This window comes from Delphinapterus leucas, chromosome 2 (assembly GCF_059928025.1).
Source record: "Delphinapterus leucas isolate spDelLeu-1000000601 "Yukka" chromosome 2, BTC_Dleu_Yukka2, whole genome shotgun sequence".
NCBI lineage: Eukaryota > Metazoa > Chordata > Mammalia > Artiodactyla > Monodontidae > Delphinapterus > Delphinapterus leucas.
This window is the reverse complement of record NC_143130.1, coordinates 65,568,250-65,585,596: the sequence shown is the minus strand read 5'-3', so window position 1 is coordinate 65,585,596 and position 17,347 is coordinate 65,568,250. Positions and strand designations below refer to the sequence as shown.

Sequence of the window (17,347 nt, the reverse complement as noted above, 5' to 3'; positions counted from 1 at the left end):
TTTATAAATTCAGCTTCAAAAGTTTTCTTTATGATGTAAATGTATATTTTAAAGTCCTTCATATCCCCACAATTACATATTTTTGTTCTTAAGTGTTTTCTTAGTTTTTATTTATTCAGTCACTGAGCAAATATTTATTGAATGTGTAGTAGATATTAGTTCCTGCAAAGGAAACAAATGAATACAACAATTAATGTAAAAATACATAAATGTTTCCTATAATGATCAGAGCTTAGAAATGCTTTTAATACAATGGGTTTTTTAAATTACAAATCTTTGAAAGGGTATTGATATAATGGTATTGTTGTAATATTTTAAAAGTACTTGGAAGTTATACTTTTCTGAGTATGCATTCCAGAGTAACCAATATTGGACTGGCCCTCCTCATGTAAACAACTAGAAAATTGGACAAAATAAATGAAATAAATGTTTCTAGACATTTGAAAATATGCAGGACCATAATCCTTAAGAGATGACCCCCAGCTTTCTTCCTGGAAGCACTTTCCAGACTGGAGTACAGGGTTGGGAGAAGGGAGCAGGCAGCTTAGCAATCTCAGTGAGCTAAGGAGACAGAGAACAGAGTTTAGGGCTAGAAAGGTAGTGGAATTTGTGGGGCAGGCTGCTGGAGAGAAGAAAGATGTGCAAAGAAGCTCAAGAAAACTGTATAGGGTTCCCCTTGAGTCTTTTACTAAATACTAAGCTGCACATAAACAGAGCAAAACTCTCCACAGTCCAGACAAAGAACACCTACTAAGGAAAGAACAGCTACTGGAAAGCTGAAAAATTACTGGAGCATACACAGAGGTGAGAAATATTCACATTCTGTTCAACTAGAGTAGAGAGAGATCTCAAAACACACCAGGTATTCAGCAGATACTATAGAAAGGCTGTATTTTAAGAATAGGACTAATACAGCTCTAGGTTCAAGGCTACTGTAGAACCATCCTAACAGCTTAAAACACACCTTGAAAGGAACAAGTTGCGTTAACTGCCTGCCAGAACAAAGTTCAACACTCTACTTAAGAAAATGACAAAATTCAAACAACTAACAGGTAGCATACACAATGTCTAGCATATAGTCAAAATTAGTGGACTGGCCAAAAAAAAAAGGAAAATGAAATGTGAACCACAATCTGGAGAAAAGTCAATCAGTAGAAAACAAACCCAGAAATGGAAGACATGATGAAATTAGCAGACAAGGAATTTTAAAGCAGCTATTATAAATGTGTTCAAAGATATAAAGGAAAATATGAACATAGTGAGAGAGAACAAATGGTAGTTGAGGAAAGAAATGGAAATGTAGGGCTTCCCTGGTGTCGCAGTGGTTGAGGGTCTGCCTGCTGATGCAGGGGACACGGGTTTGTGCCCCGGACCGGGAAGATCCCACATGCTGGGGAGCGGCTGGGCCTGTGAGCCATGGCTGCTGAGCCTGCGCATCCAGAGCCTGCGCTCCGCAACGGGAGAGGCCATGGCGGTGAGAGGCCCACAAACCACACACACACACACAAAAAAAAGAAATGGAAATGTAAAAAAGAACTAAATGGGAATTCTAGTATGGAAAAATATGATATCTGAAATATCCCTTGGAGGAGCAGAAGTTTGCCAGAATTAAGGAAAAGCAATGATGCTAATAAATATAAATTTCTCTTTTCAACTATCTTGTTGAACTGCGCCTAAAGGTTCACGTAAGTTAATATAATCGCTATTAACACAGCTCTACACAGAACATTCTTTTCATATAGCTCTGTACAAGCAGTATATAATTAATTTTAAATAATTACATAATTGCAGTATAGGATAGTGAAATAAACTCTTCTTAGTACCACATGTGAGAAATCATATGGCTTTTAGGTTACTGCTGGCTCTGGTGTGATATGGATGCCAGGAAGCTTTCTTAATTTTTATTACAATAACAAAAATATATAGTATCTTTGTGTATGTTTTAGCAACTTCATTTTGAGAGTTTATAAAAAGGTTCTGGAGCCATATTATAAAGGGAACAGAAGAAAAAACTGGGAAAATTTGATCAAATAAGAGAACTACCCCCAAATACTTGCCAAAGTAGTCTTTGGAAATTCATTCATATTTGAAAGTATGGTATTTTAAAAGGTGTTGAAAGCTCTGTTTATATAAATGGGCCTTTTTAAAAACTTTATTTTGAAGTAACTTTAGAATTACAAAAATGTTACAAAGATTGTGCAGAGTTCTTATAGTCTTCACCAACTTCATCTAATGTTAACTTCTTATATAACTGTGATACTGTAACATCTTGTATAACTTTGATACTGTAAACAAAACTAAGAAAGACATCGGTTAACTATTAACCAAACTACAAAGTTTGTTCTGATTTCACCAGTTTTTCCACTAATGCCCTTTTTCTGTTCCAAATCCACTTTTGGATTGCATATTGCATTTAGTTGTCACATCTCCTTAGTCTCCTTCAATCTGCAAATGATCTTCAGTCTTTCCTCGTCTGTCCTACCCTTGACAGTTTCAAAAAGTATTGGTCAGGTATTTTGTGTAATGTTCTCAGTTTGCATTTGTCTGGTGTTTTCTCATGATTACATTAAGGTATGGACTTTTTGGGGGACAAATACTACAGAATTGCTGTGCCCTTTTCAATACATCCAAATCAGGGGTACATGATATCAATATGTCTTATTATTCGGTAATGTCAACTTGATCATGTGGTTATGGTGGTTTCTGCTAGATTTCTCCATTGGGAAGTTGTTAGTTTTCTCTTTGTAATTAATAAATATTTTAGGTGTTACACCTTGAGATTGTGTAAATATCCTATTTTCTATTTGGGGGGTAAAGCTTTTTAACTGCTGAGCTTTATTATAGAATAATTGGGTAGCCAATTTTTTTGTAACTGTTGCTGGGACCTCACTGGATAGCAGTGTTTCTGAGTCTTCTCTGCTTCTGCTCAGTTTATCTAGAGAGGGATGCTTCAGTCTTCTACCTAGTGATAGTAAGCCTACCTGGTTGCCAACCTACTGGAACCTGTTGAGGAGGGAGACAGGCAGTTCCATGTTTTTAGTATGTGATCTTCATCCCTCTGATGGTCTCCTCTGAGCCCACAGCCTCTCCGATTTAGTTTCTCCTGAGTGTAAACCTCCCATCTTCAGGGGTGAGTTGGAGGTTTAAAAGCTCTTAAGTCCTCTACCTCCACATCATCCCTGTCTCCTGAAGTGCTGCCAGTTCCTCAAGGTCGGTTGGTTTGAGTCTCATCAGTGTGTCCCTCTGGAGGCACTTACATTGACTTTGCTCCATTAATTAATTTACTTCTCTTCTCTCTCCCTTCTTTTTTCATATATTTTGGGTTGGGATTACAGATATCCCTCAGTTTCATCCAGAATGGAGTTTGTGTTCCTCTTTCTTGTCCTATTTGTTGTCTGAGGTATTTTAATAAAGTGGTGGACCCAGAAATGTATTTGACCCTTTGTCCTAAAACTGAAGCCAAAATAACCTTCAGCTCTCAGCTTTCACATTTACAAACCTTTGGCTTGACATTTTCGCTTTTAGGAATTTGTCTTACAGAAATGTGTATACCTGTACACAAAGATACATGTATAAGAAAGTTTACAGAAACATTGCCCATAGTAGCCTCAATTAATTAATTAAACAGCATAAATGTAAGCAACATAAAGAAATGATGAATAAAATTGTGATGTATTTGTATTTAGAATAATATGCAGCAATTGAGAATATTCAGGTCTGTTTATATATACTAATGGGAAGCTCTTAAAGACACATTATATCATACAGCAGTTTGGAAAGCAACATGTTTGGTATAATTTCATTCTCATACTTATGTGTATGTATAAGTGTATCATGAAAAGGAAAATATTTGGAAGAACATGCACCAGACTTTTAACAGTGGTATTTTGGAGATGATGAAAAGTGAAACTTTGATTCTTATACTTTGTATATTTATGTAATGTATTAAATAACTTTTATAACAAGCTTATTATCGCATTTTGATTTTTAAGTAAAAACATATGAAATAGATTATCTACCAAAGCAGTTGAACAATGACTGGAGGTTTTCAGGCAGGGGCTCTTGTAAAGGATCTCTCTGCTAGGTACTAGCTCACGTATCATTTAGTTCAGGATTGCCCAAACTGGATTACTGTTTGGGGGAAAAGGGATTTCATGATCGAATAAGAATGAGAAATCTAGGTTAACAAACTGAACCGGTTTTTCTCCTACAAAATTGCTGTGAGTCTTCAACATGCTGATAAGCATGGCCAATCTCCACAATCTTCCAAATATGATTGTTTCCACAAAGGAATGCTCTGTGGAACCGTACTTGTGATCACATCGCTGTTATGTTTAGAGCAATAAGCACCATGTAAATCTGACTCAGTTCTGAACACTGAATTCTGAATAATGCTGCTGTGAATGTTCTTGGGGAATACAAAGTAATTCCTTTACACAAGGAAATGTGGGGGCAGCAAAAGAGACATTTTCCCCAAGATACTTTCTTAACTTCTGAAGGAGTTCAGAAGATTTTGAAAGAAGTTCTAAAACTAATCTGTCTTCAAAGAAATACTATGAAAAAGAAACAAATTTTTAAAACAAGTCTTGAAAATTTCAAAACAGAGTTTCAAAAGAAAACTTAAATGTGCCTGCTCACAGCTCCCTTGGCTGGTATCAGTGGGTGTCAAATTAGGATAACTGGATCCACTTAATCGAGAGCAACGTGCCCAGCACAGAATTTAATGATCTCTACCTAGAAACTGTTCAAAGCGCATAGATCTATTGGTTAAGCTCATAATTATAATCTACTAGAAGTGACACTTTGTCACAAATCTAATGTATCGTTAAACTGGAGCCATCAACCACAGTGTAGCTGGATTTTGAAAGTGATTTCTCACTTTCAAATGAAAAGTGACAAATCCTTTTATTTTCAAATGAAAAATGAAGAGTAGCTCTGATGATTAATTCAAGTAACGAAAAGCTAGATCAGGAGAAACATAATCCTTCAGGATCTCACATAGATCACTTCAGTTAGTTCCACTTAAGAGCTGATTGAGATCATTAGATATCAGTGAAAGTGCCAGCGTGAAGCTACTGCCAAGCGTTTGAGCAGCAAGTCAAAGCTAACAGCATTTTTGATGTTCAGATTTTCAAGGTATAATACCGTTTCTCAAACAAATTTCCCAGTTGTCTTTAACTCGAGTCCGATTTACATGTTGTTCATCGCTCTGAACCTAGTAGTGGTGTGAATATAGGTACAGACCTGCAAAGTCCATTCTTGTTCAGTAACCAGGCAAACCTAGAGCACAGCATGTCCTGGAAATGAGACTGGAAAGCTGAATGGGACCAATCTGTAGAGGACCTTGAACACTGTGGCGTTTGGACTTTATTCTGTAGGTAGTTTGGGGAAGTGATGTGATCATCAGATCTTTTTCTTTTTTTTTTTTAGCATGTTTTATGTTTATTAAGCAAATATTATACAAGTGAAACATGAGCATATTGTCATAGAAAGAAATGAAACAATTAAGTACAGCAAAACCAAGAAATCCCCTTTTCCATATCTCTTGAACTCTTCTTCTTAAAGATAACCACCGCCAAGAGTAGAGTGTTCATTGTTTTCCCCCACTGAGGCATTTACATATGTGTGTATTTATGTCTTCGGTGTCATATGGGAAAATCTACCTGTGAGATAATATTATCCATGCTGCTCTGGAACTTCCTTTTTCACTTAAGCAAATGAGTTGATGGTAAATCTAGTGTTGACATGTGGATCCTACCTCATCCAATTTTACAGCTTCACCGTGTTCCTTGGGAAGGTAGCCTTTTAAATTACTTAACCACGTCTCTGTTGATGGACATTTAGGATGTTAGCAACTTTGCTGTTATCAACAACATGGAAATTGAACATCTCTGCATCTTTCGGCACAAGTGCAAGTATTTCTTTAGCATAAATTCCTGGAAGGATTTATCATTTCTAGTTTGATAGAGGGTCGCAACTCACCTTCCTAAAAGTCAACACCAATATACTTTTCACGTTACTCTTTTAGACTTTTTTTTTTTTCTCATTCTTGAAAGTCTTTTCTATCATCAGTGTTTTTACTCTGGCAATTGGATGAGGCCACCCAGCAATATATCTCATGCTTTCACTGCTCCCCAGTAATTTCTATTACTTATTGATCAGAAAAGTCAAACGATAAAGCTTCCTCCTCAGTTTTCATCTCTCCAGACTTGGGACTATTAGTAAAATTTCTCAGGTTTATGGCTATTCACCAGAATGGTTTCTAGGAATTGAAACAGACATAGGAGCAGTCAAGTTTATCCCCAGCTCTGCTCAAATTGAATTAGGTCTCCTCTCTTTTTCTTTCCTGCCTCCCCCCCTCCCTCCCTTCCTTCCTTCCTTCTTTCCTGATACATTTTGTAATGGGAGAGAGGTAGCTTGTTTCTTAATTTTTACTCATTTCTTTAGGTATTGGCAAAGAGGTTTTCTGTGAAGAAATTTCAGTCTTAAGGCAGAAGTCGAGTTGATTCTTTTCTGTGAATGCAGTGGTCTTCTTGATCATCACTGACAATATTAATTTTACTTACTGAAAAGTGTTTTTTGCTGGTTTTGTTTCTTTTTGCAATTTTACCTGTGGACATTGTTCCTTCTTTTAATGCAATTAAGTATCGATCTTTCCTGGTGGTTCAAAGCAGGTTAACCAAATGTTATTACTGATGTTTGACTATTTTCTAACCTACAAAAACAGCGAATTCATATCTTGCAAGGCTTGTAAGACCCCCTTTTTCTCTGCCTGTGCTTTTCTGTGTAGTTTGGTCACCGATAGGGTTACCGGGTGGGGTGGACTGGCCCCTTGTGAACCAGAACCTCTGAGGGCTTCCCACTGCTGGGCCACACCGCAAGCAGTGTTGGGGGGAGGGGCAGAGGGAGGAGGTTGAGCCCTGCTTCCCATTTCAGCACCCTGAGGAATTACTCCTCCACTTTTTATACCCACCTGTTGACTGTGGCACTGAGACTACACGGGACCACGCTTATCTCTGAGGCAGTGTCTCCTACAACAGGGGTCCCCAACCCCTGGGCCGTGCAAGGGAAGCTTCATCTGCCACTCCCCATCACTCACATTACCGCCTGAACCATCTCCTCCCAACCACCCGCCCCCCTTCCGTGGAAAAATCGTTTTCCACAAAACCAGTCCCTGCTGCCAAAAAGGTTGGGGACCGCTGCCCTACAGCATGTTGGGTAGCACTTGGCTCCCTGGATCTATTCTTCTGTCTTGCTTTCATGCATTCTGCAACATTTCTGATCTACTTGTTACACTTTTTTCTTTATTTTCCTTCCCATAAGGTAATGAGCATGCTCACTTTACTATATTGATCTAAATTCTCATGAATGATTTTAAGGAATAATTACTGACTCAAGAAATGGTAGAAAATCTGAATATAACAACCATGTTTTTTTAATTGTTGATTAATATCCTTCCCCATTAGGGCTCCAATCTGAATTGCTTTATGGATAATTTTTATATTACTCTCATATAATTATTTATACTCTTGCAAAGCACGGAAAAAATAGAGAATTTCTCGTGTCCTTTTAGAAAGCCAGCTTAATCATAATAAAAACACCTGACCAAAACTGAATACAATAAAAGTTTAGCCTCTTGAATGAACATAGATATAAGCATCCCAAATAAAATCTTAGCAAAACACATACAGTGGAAAAATAAGATAATAACAACAATACATTACCAAGGAGGTGAATATGAGTACATTTCAACATTAACACAAATTGATGTAACATAAAATATTACATCACAGAGAAAAACCCAAAAAGAACAGCTATCTCAGTATCTATAAAAGGCCTTAAACAAAATCTCATTTATAATTAAAGTGTATTTTTTTCTTTTTTTTTTAACATCTTTATTGGAGTATAACTGCTTTACAATGGTGTGTTAGTTTCTGCTTTACAACAAAGTGAATCAATTATACATATACATATATCCCCATATCTCTTCCCTCTTGCGTCTCCCTCCCTCCCACCCTCCCTATCCCACCCCTCTAGGTGGTCACAAAGCACTGAACTGATCTCCCTGTGCTATGCGGCTGCTTCCCACTAGCTATCTATTTTACATTTGGTAGTGTATATATGTCCATGCCACTCTCTCACTTTGTCCCATCATACCCTTCCCCTTCCCCGTATCCTCAAGTCCATTCTCTAGTAGGTCTGCATCTTTATTCCTGCCTTGCCCCTAGGTTCTTCATGAACATTTTTTTTTTTTTTTTAGATTCCATATATATGTGTTAACATACGGTGTTTGTTTTTCTCTTTCTGACAGCCTTCACTCTGTATGACAGACTCTAGGCCCATCCACCTCACTACAAATAACTCAATTTCATTTCTTTTTATGGCTGAGTAATATTCCATTGTATATATGTGCCACATCTTCTATATCCATTCATCTGTCAGTGGACACTTAGGTTGCTTCCATATCCTAGCTATTGTAAATAGAGCTGCAGTGAACATTTTGGTGCATGACTCTTTTTGAATTATGGTTTTCTCAGGGTATATACCCAGTAGTGGGATTGCTGGGTCGTATGTTAGTTCTATTTTTAGTTTTTTAAGGAACCTGCATACTGTTCTCCATAGTGGCTGTATCAGTTTACATTCCCACCAACAGTGCAAGAGGGTTCCCTTTTCTCCACACCCTCTCCAGCATTTATTGTCTGTAGATTTTTTGATGATGGCCATTCTGACCAGTGTGAGATGATATCTCGTTGTAGTTTTGATTTCCATTACTCTAATGATTAATAATGTTGAGCATCCTTTCATGTGTTTGTTGGCAATCTGTATATCTTCTTTGGAGAAATGTCTATGTAGGTCTTCTGCCCATTTTTGGATTGGGTTGTTTGTTTTTTGATATTGAGCTGCATGAGCTGCTTGTCAATTTTGGAAATTAATCGTTGGTCAGTTGCTTCATTTGCAAATATTTTCTCCCATTCTGAGGGTTGTCTTTTCATCTTGCTTATGGTTCCTTTGCTGTGCAACAATTTTTAAGTTTCATTAGGTCCCATTTGTTTATTTTTGTTTTTATTTCCCTTTCTCTAGGAGATAGGCCAAAAAGGATCTTTCTATGATTTATGTCATAGAGTGTTCTCCCTATGTTTTCCTCTAAGAGTTTGATAGTGTCTGGCCCTACATTTAGGTCTTTAATCCATTTTGAGTATATTTTTGTATATGGTGTTAGGGAGTGTTCTAATTTCATTCTTTTACATGTAGCTGCCCAGTTTTCCCAGCACGACTTATTGAAGAGGCTGTCTTTTCTCCACTGTATATTCTTGCCTCCTTTGTCAAAGGTAAGGTGACGATATGTGAGTGGGTTTATCTCTGGGCTTTCTGTCCTGTTCCATTGATCTATATTTCTGTTTTTGTACCAGTACCATACTGTCTCGATTACTGTAGCTTTGCAGTATAGTCTGAAGTCAGGGAAGCTGATTCCTCCAGCTCCGTTTTTCTTTCTCAAGATTGCTTTGGCTATTTGGGGTCTTTTGTGTTTCCATACAGATTGTGAAATTTTTTGTTCTAGTTCTGTGAAAAATGCCAGTGGTACTTTGATAGGGATTGCATTGAATCTGTAGATTGCTTTGGGTAGTATAGTATATTGCTTTGGGTAGTCATTTTCCCAATGTTGATTCTTCCAATCCAAGAACATGGCATATCTCTCCATCTATTTGTATCATCTTTAATTTCTTTCATCAGTGTCTTATAATTATCTGCATACAGGTCTTTTGTCTCCTTAGGTAGGTTTATTCCTAGATATTTTATTCTTTTCGTTGCAGTGGTAAATAGGAGTATTTTCTTAACTTCACTTTCAGATTTTTCATCATTAGTGTATAGGAATGCCAGAGATTTCTGTGCATTAATTTTATATCCTGCTACTTTACCAAATTCATTAATTAGCTCTAGTAGTTTTCTGGTAGCATCTTTAGGATTCTCTGTGTATAGTATAGTATCATGTCATCTGCAAACAGTGACAGCTTTACTTCTTCTTTTCCATTTGGATTCCTTTTACTTCTTTTTTTCTCTGATTGATGTGGCTAAAACTTCCAAAACTATGTTGAATAATAGTGCTGAGAGCGGGCAACCTTGTCTTGTTGCTGATCTTAGTGGAAATGGTCTCAGTTTTTCACCATTGAGAACGATGTTGCCTGTGGGTTTGTCATATATGGCCTTTATTATGTTGAGGTAAGTTCCCTCTGTGCCTACTGTCTGGAGGGTTTTTATCATAAATGGGTGTTGAATTGTGTTGAAAGCTTTTTCTGAGATGAGATGATCTATTGAGATGATCTATTGAGATGATCATATTGTTTTTCTCCTTCAGTTTGTTAATATGGTGTATCACATTGATTGATTTGCATACATTGAAGAATCCTTGCATTCCTGGGATAAACCCCACTTGATCATGGTGTATGATCCTTTTAATGTGTTGTTGGATTCTGTTTGCTAGTATTTTGTTGAGGATTTTTGCATCTATGTTCATCAGTGATATTGGCCTGTAGTTTTCTTTCTTTGTGACATCTTTGTCTGGTTTTGGTATCAGGGTGATGTTGGCCTCCTAGAATGAGTTTGGGAGTGTTCCTCCCTCTGCTATATTTTGGAAGAGTTTGAGAAGGAGACGTGTTAGCTCTTCTCTAAATGTTTGATAGAATTCACTTGTGAAGCCGTCTGGTCCTGGACTTTTGTTTGTTGGAAGATTTTTAATCACAGTTTCAATTTCAGTGCTTGTGATTGGTCTGTTCATATTTTCTGTTTCTTCCTGGTTCAGTCTCTGAAGGTTGTGCATTTCTAAGAATTTCTCCATTTCTTCCAGGTTGTCCATTTTATTGGCATAGAGTTGCTTGTAGTAATCTCTCATGATCCTTTGTATTTCTGCAGTGTCAGTTGTTACTTCTCCTTTTTCATTTCTAGTTCTATTGATTTGAGTCTTCTCCCTTTTTTTCTTGATGAGTCTGGCTAATGGTTTATCAATGTTATCTTCTCAAAGAACCAACTTTTAGTTTTATTGATCTTTGCTATCGTTGCCTTCATTTCTTTTTCATTTATTTCTGATCTGATCTTTATGATTTCTTTCCTTCTGCTAACTTTGGGGGTTTTTTCTTCTTCTTTCTCTAATTGCTTTAGGTGTAAGGTTAGGTTGTTTATTTGAGATGTTTCTTGTTTCTTAAGGTAGGATTGTATTGCTATAAACTTCCCTCTTGGAACTGCTTTTGCTACATCCCATAGGTTTTGGGTCTTTGTGTTTTCATTGTCATTTGTTTCTAGGTAGTTTTTGATTTCCTCTTTGATTTGTTCAGTGATCTCTTGGTTATTAAATAGTGTATTATTTAGCTTCCACGTATTTGTATTTTTTACAGATTTTTCCTGTAATTGATATCTAGTCTCATAGCGTTGTGGTCGGAAAAGATACTTGATACGACTTCAATTTTCTTAAATTTACCAAGGCTTGATTTGTGACCCAAGATATGATCTATCCTGGAGAATGTTCCATGAGCACTTGAGAAGAAAGTGTATTCTGTTGTTTTTGGATGGAATGTCCTGTAAATATCAATTAAGTCCATCTTGTTTAATGTATCATTTAAAGCTTGTGTTTCCTTATTTATTTTCATTTTGGATGATCTGTCCATTGGTGAAAGTAGGGTGTTAAAGTCTCCCACTATTATTGTGTTACTGTTGATTTCCCCTTTATTGCTGTTAGTATTCGCCTTATGTATTGAGGTGCTCCTATGTGGGTGCATAAATATTTACAATTGTTACAACTTCTTCTTGGATCGATCCCTTGATCCTTATGTAGTGTCCTTCTTTGTCTCTTGTAATAGTCTTTGTTTTAAAGTCTATTTTGTCTGATATGAGAATTGCTACTCCAGCTTTATTTTGATTTCTCTTTGCATGGAATATCTTTTTCCATCCCCTCCCTTTCAGCCTGGATGTGTCCCTAGGTCTGAAGTGGGTCTCTTGTAGACAGCATATATACGGGTCTTGTTTTTGTATCCATTCAGCCAGTCTGTGTGTTTTGGTTGGAGCATTTAATCCATTTACATTTAAGGTAATTATCGATATGTATGTTCCTATTCCCATTTTCTTTTTGTTTGTTTGTTTTTTTGGCGGTACGCGGGCCTCTCACTGCTGTGGCCTCTCCCGTTGCAGAGCACAGGCTCCAGACGCGCAGGCCCAGCAGCCATGGCTCAGGGGCCCAGCCGCTCCGCGGCATGTGGGATCTTCCCGGACCGGGGCACAAACCCGTGTCCCCTGCATCGGCAGGCGGACTCTCAACCACTGCGCCACCAGGGAAGCCCTGTATTTAATTTTTGATAGTTTGACTAATATGTGTCTTGGCGTGTTTCTCCTTGGATTTATCCTGTATGGGACTCTCTCTGCTTCCTGGACATGATCAACTACTTCCTTTCCCATATTTAGGAAGTTTTCAACTATAATTTCTTCAAATATTTTCTCAGCCCCTTTCTTTTTCTGGGACCCCTATAATTCTACTGTTGGTGCATTTAATGTTGTCCCTGAGGTCCCTGAGACCGTCCTCAATTCTTTTCATTCTTTTTTCTTTATTCTGCTCTGCAGTAGTTATTTCCACTATTTTATCTTTCAGGTCACTTATCCGTTCTTCTGCCTCAGTTATTCTGCTATTGATCCCTTCTAGAGAATTTTTAAATATATGGAACGCTTCACGAATTTGCATGTCATCCTTGTGCAGGGACCATGCTAATCTTCTCTGTATCATTCCCATTTTAGTATATGTGCTGCTGAAGCGAGCACATCATCCGATCTTTTATTTTCACAACTGAACTCTGGTGGCAGAAGGAAAAGCAACCAGCCTAATTCTTAATATAATCAGACCTTTTTTTTTTTTAAGTAACAGGTTTTTTACTACATTTGGCCTAGATATCTGTATAGTTCACTTATGCTTTAGGATCCTTGATAATCAGTTGGCATACCTGTGAAACCTTTGAGTAGTTTCTGGACATTTTAATTTTGTCATGACTTCAGATAGGTTGATTTTAAGCTCAGGTGTTTTGAGCAACAGAGAAGTCCTAGGACTCAGTAACTATTGCTGTTTTACACTAGAAAAAAAGATATTGTTTAATTGTTGCAACTAGTCAGTCTAAACCATTTCACTCTTTTCAACAGTATTATTGAAGTATGATATGTAAAACTCTCTACAGATAACATCATTTTGTATATAGAAAATCATGAAGAATCCATGAGTAAACTATTAGAAGTAATAAATAAGCTTAGCAAGTCAGTATCAGTATACATAAATCATTTGTATTTATATATACTTGCAGGAACAATCTGAGATTGAAATTAAGAAAACAATTTCATGTATAATAGCATCAAAAAGAATAAAATACTTAATAAATTTAACAAAGGAATTTCAAAACTTATGCTCAGAAAACCATAAAACATTTTTTAAAGAAATTAAAGATGTAACTAATAAATGGAGACAATTCGTGTTCATCAACTTAAAGAATTAATACATTTCCAACAGTGTATGAGGATTCCAGTTTTTCCAACACTAAGTATTGTGTACCTTTTTTGTTTGTAACCATTGTAGTGGGTGTGTAGTAGTATCTTTTTTTTAAAATTAATTTATTAATTTTTGGCTGCCTTGGGTCTTCGTTGCAGTGTGTGGGCTTCTTATCGCAGTTGCTTCTCTTGTTGCGGAGCACGGGCTCTAGGCGCACAGGCTTCAGTAGTTGTGGCTTGCGGGCTCAGTAGTTGTGGCTCGTGGGCTTCGTTGCTCCACAGCATGTGGGATCTTCCTAGACCAGGGATCGAATCCGTGTCCCCTGCCTTGGCAGGTGGATTCTTAACCACTGCGCCATCAGAGAAATCCCTGTAGTAGTATCTTATTGTGATTTTAATTCACATTTTCCTAATGACATTGATGTTAAACACATTTTCACATGTGTGTTGGCCATTTGTATGTTCTTTTTGGTGAAATGACTTTTCAAGTCTTTTGCCTGTTTTTAAATTGGCTTGTTTTCTTACTAATTTATAGAAGTTGATTATATATTCTGATCCTGAATATATATTCTGAATTATATGTTCAAGTCCTTCATCAGATACACGCTTTGGAAATATTTTCTGCCAGTCTCTGGCTTATCATTTACTTAGTTATGTTTTCCTTAATGTGCTGAAGTTTTTATTTCTAATAAAATACAATTTATCTGTTTTTTTCTTCTGTATCTTGTGCTTTTGTTATCATGTCTAAGAATACTTTTCTAACCCAAGGCACAAAGACTTTCCCCTATATATTTTTTCAGAAGTTTTAGTTCTTCTATTAAGTCTAGGAGCTGTTTTGAGTTCTTTGTATGTGGTGTTAAGTAAGGATCTAAGTTCATTGTTTTGCATGGGGATATGTAGTTGTACCAGCATCAGTTGTTGAAAAGACTGTTCTTACCACATTGAAACTTCTGGGCACCTTAGCTGAAAACCAGTTGACCACAAATATAGGGGCATACTTCTGGACTCTCAGTTCTCTTTCACTGATCTATATGCCTATTCATATGCTGGACTGTCTCAATTACTAGAGCTTTATAGTAAGTTTTGAAATCGGGTAATCCAAGTCCTCCAACCATTTGCTTCTTTTTCAGAATTATTTTGGCTATTCTAGATCTTTTGCAGATCTTAATATTAAATTTTAGGGGCAGCAAATCATCTTAACAACATTAAGTCTTCTAATCCATGAACATTTATTTATTTAGATGTTTTCATTTAGATCTTTATTTATTGAGAGTTTAAAAAATTTCTCTCAGCAATGAGTTGTAGTTTTCAGGGTACAAATCTTACGCTTCTTCCATTAAATTTATTCTTAAATATTTCATTCTTTTTTGATGCTGTTGTAAATGGAGTTGTGTTGTTAATTTTACTTTTGGATTGTTCATTCCTAGTGTATAGAAATAGAGTTGTTTTTTTTTTTTTTTTTTTTTTTTTTGCGGTACGCGGGCCTCTCACTGTTGTGGCCTCTCCCATTGCAGAGCACAGGCTCTGGACGCACAGGCTCAGCGAGCCCGCTCCGCGGCATGTGGGATCTTCCCGGACCGGGGCACGAACCCGTGTCCCCTGCATCGGCAGGCGGACTCTCAACCACTGCGCCACCAGGGAAGCCCTAGAGTTGTTTTTTATATATTGATCTTGTATCCTATGACCTTGCTAAACGTATTTATTCGTTTTGGCAGCTTTTTTTTTAATCCTAGATTCATTAGGGTTTTCTACTCAGTTAATTATTAATTACAAATAAAAACAGTATTACTTTTTCCTTTTTAATCTTTATTCAGTTTTTCTTGCCTTCTTGCACTGGCTTGGACCAGTGCAATGCTTAATATAAGAAGTGGGAGCTAACATCCTTGTTTCCAGTGTTGGGGAAAAAGCATTTATTCCTTCACCATTTAAGTATAATGTTCACCATAGGTTTTTTAGGTCTAGGAAGTTTACTTCTTTTCCTAATTTGTTGAGAGTTTTTATTATGAATAGGTGTTTGATTTTGTCAAATTCTTTTTCTGCATCTATTGAGATGATCAGGTTTTTTTCTGTTAATATATATTACATTGGTTTTTGGATGTTAAACTAGTCTTGAATTCCTGTGATAAATTGTACTTGATCATGGTTTATAATCCTCTTAATATGTTACCAAATATGGTTTACTAATATCTTGTTAAAGATTTTTGTATCTATGATCATGAGGGTTCTGTAGTTTTCTTTTCATGTGGTATCTTTGGCTTTTATATCAGAGTAATACTAGCCTCACAAAATGAGTTGGAAGTGTTTCTACTCTTTTTCTGAAGGAGTTGTGAAGGATTAGTATTAATTCTTCTTTTAAATATTTGATAGCATTCACCAGTGAAACCGTCTGGGCTTGGACTTTTCACTATGGGAAGATTTTTATTTATATTTTTCTATCTATTATAGTTCTGTCTAGATTTTATGTTTCTTCTTGAGTAGGTTTGGTAATTTTTGTCCTCCTCGGGACGTTTTTATTTCCTTTAAGTTGTCTGATTTATTGGCATAAATTTGTTCATAATATTCCCTTATAATTTTTAATATCTGTGGGATTCATAGCATTGTCCCCTCTTTTATTTTGGTAGCTTACATCTTCTCTTAATTTCTTACCCTTGTATTTTTTTAAGAATGTGGTTAAAATTTAATTTTTTCCAGCTTTATTGATGTATAATTGACAAATAAATGGTAATATATTTAAAGTGTACAACATAATGATTTGATACATATACATTGTGAAAGGATTCCAACATTTAAGTTAGTTAACACATCTATCACCTCACATGGTTACTTTTTTGGGTGTGTGAAAAAGCTTAACCTGCTATATTAAGAAAAGAAAAAAAGCTTAAGGACTATACTCTTCAGTAAGGTAGAACCTTAGGTAATTCATATGAGACTTATCTTCTGGTAAAGGTATTTTAATTTCCCTCTAAGCACTGCTTTAACTGCATCTTTTTATTTTTAATATGTTGTATTTTCATTTCATTCAGTTAAAAATATTTAAAAAAAATTTTTCTTGCTATTTCTTCATTGACTTGGGTTATTTAGGAGTGTGTTTTTTGATTTCCAAATATTTGAGGTTTTCCCAGATTTCTTTGGATTCATATATTTTGGGGCTCTTCTGTTAGATGTGTATGCATTTATAATTGGTATATTCAAAGAAGAAATACATAAAAAATGATAACAGTTGGAGATTTCAATATCCTACTCTGAAAAACTGATAAAACAATTAGAAAGAGTATAGAGGACTTAAGCAATCCTGTCAGTCAACTTGACCTAGCTGACATCGTAGACTCTCCACCCAGCAACTACAGACACAGATTCTTTCCAAGCACATATGGAACAATTGTCAGGATAGACTATATGCTGGGACACAAAACAAGTTTCAGTACCTTTTAAAAGGCTGAAACCATACAAAGTGTGTCTCCAACCACAACAGAATTACATATAGAGTGGCATGGACATATATACACTACCAAATGTAAAATAGATAGCTAGTGGGAAGCAGCTGCACAGCACAGGGAGATCAGTTTGGTGCTTTGTGACCACCGAGAGGGGTGGGATAGGGAAGGTGGGAGGGAGACGCAAGAGGGAGGAGATATGGGGATATATGTATATGTATAGCTGATTCACTTTGTTATACAGCAGAAACTAACACACCATTGTAAAGCAATTATACTCCAATAAAGATGTTAAAAAAAAAAAAAAAGATATCCACAGCAGGTCCATTCTTTGTCTGGAGCTTGCTTTCCCTTGCTATGAAAGTGGTAAATCCCACAAGCTCAGGGTTTTTCTCCTGTAACAC

At 36.5% G+C, this 17,347-nt stretch overlaps 1 protein-coding gene and 1 non-coding gene across 18 annotated transcripts in view; one reads left to right on the top strand and one right to left on the bottom strand.

Annotated features, from left to right (window-relative positions):
• Positions 1 to 17,347, top strand: part of NEO1 (neogenin 1) — a 240,638-nt gene that overhangs the window by 156,574 nt on the left and 66,717 nt on the right. The window lies entirely within an intron of this gene.
• On the bottom strand, positions 12,692 to 12,798 carry LOC115802772 (U6 spliceosomal RNA). Its single transcript, XR_004023323.1, has one exon. It is a non-coding gene; the product is annotated as a U6 spliceosomal RNA (small nuclear RNA).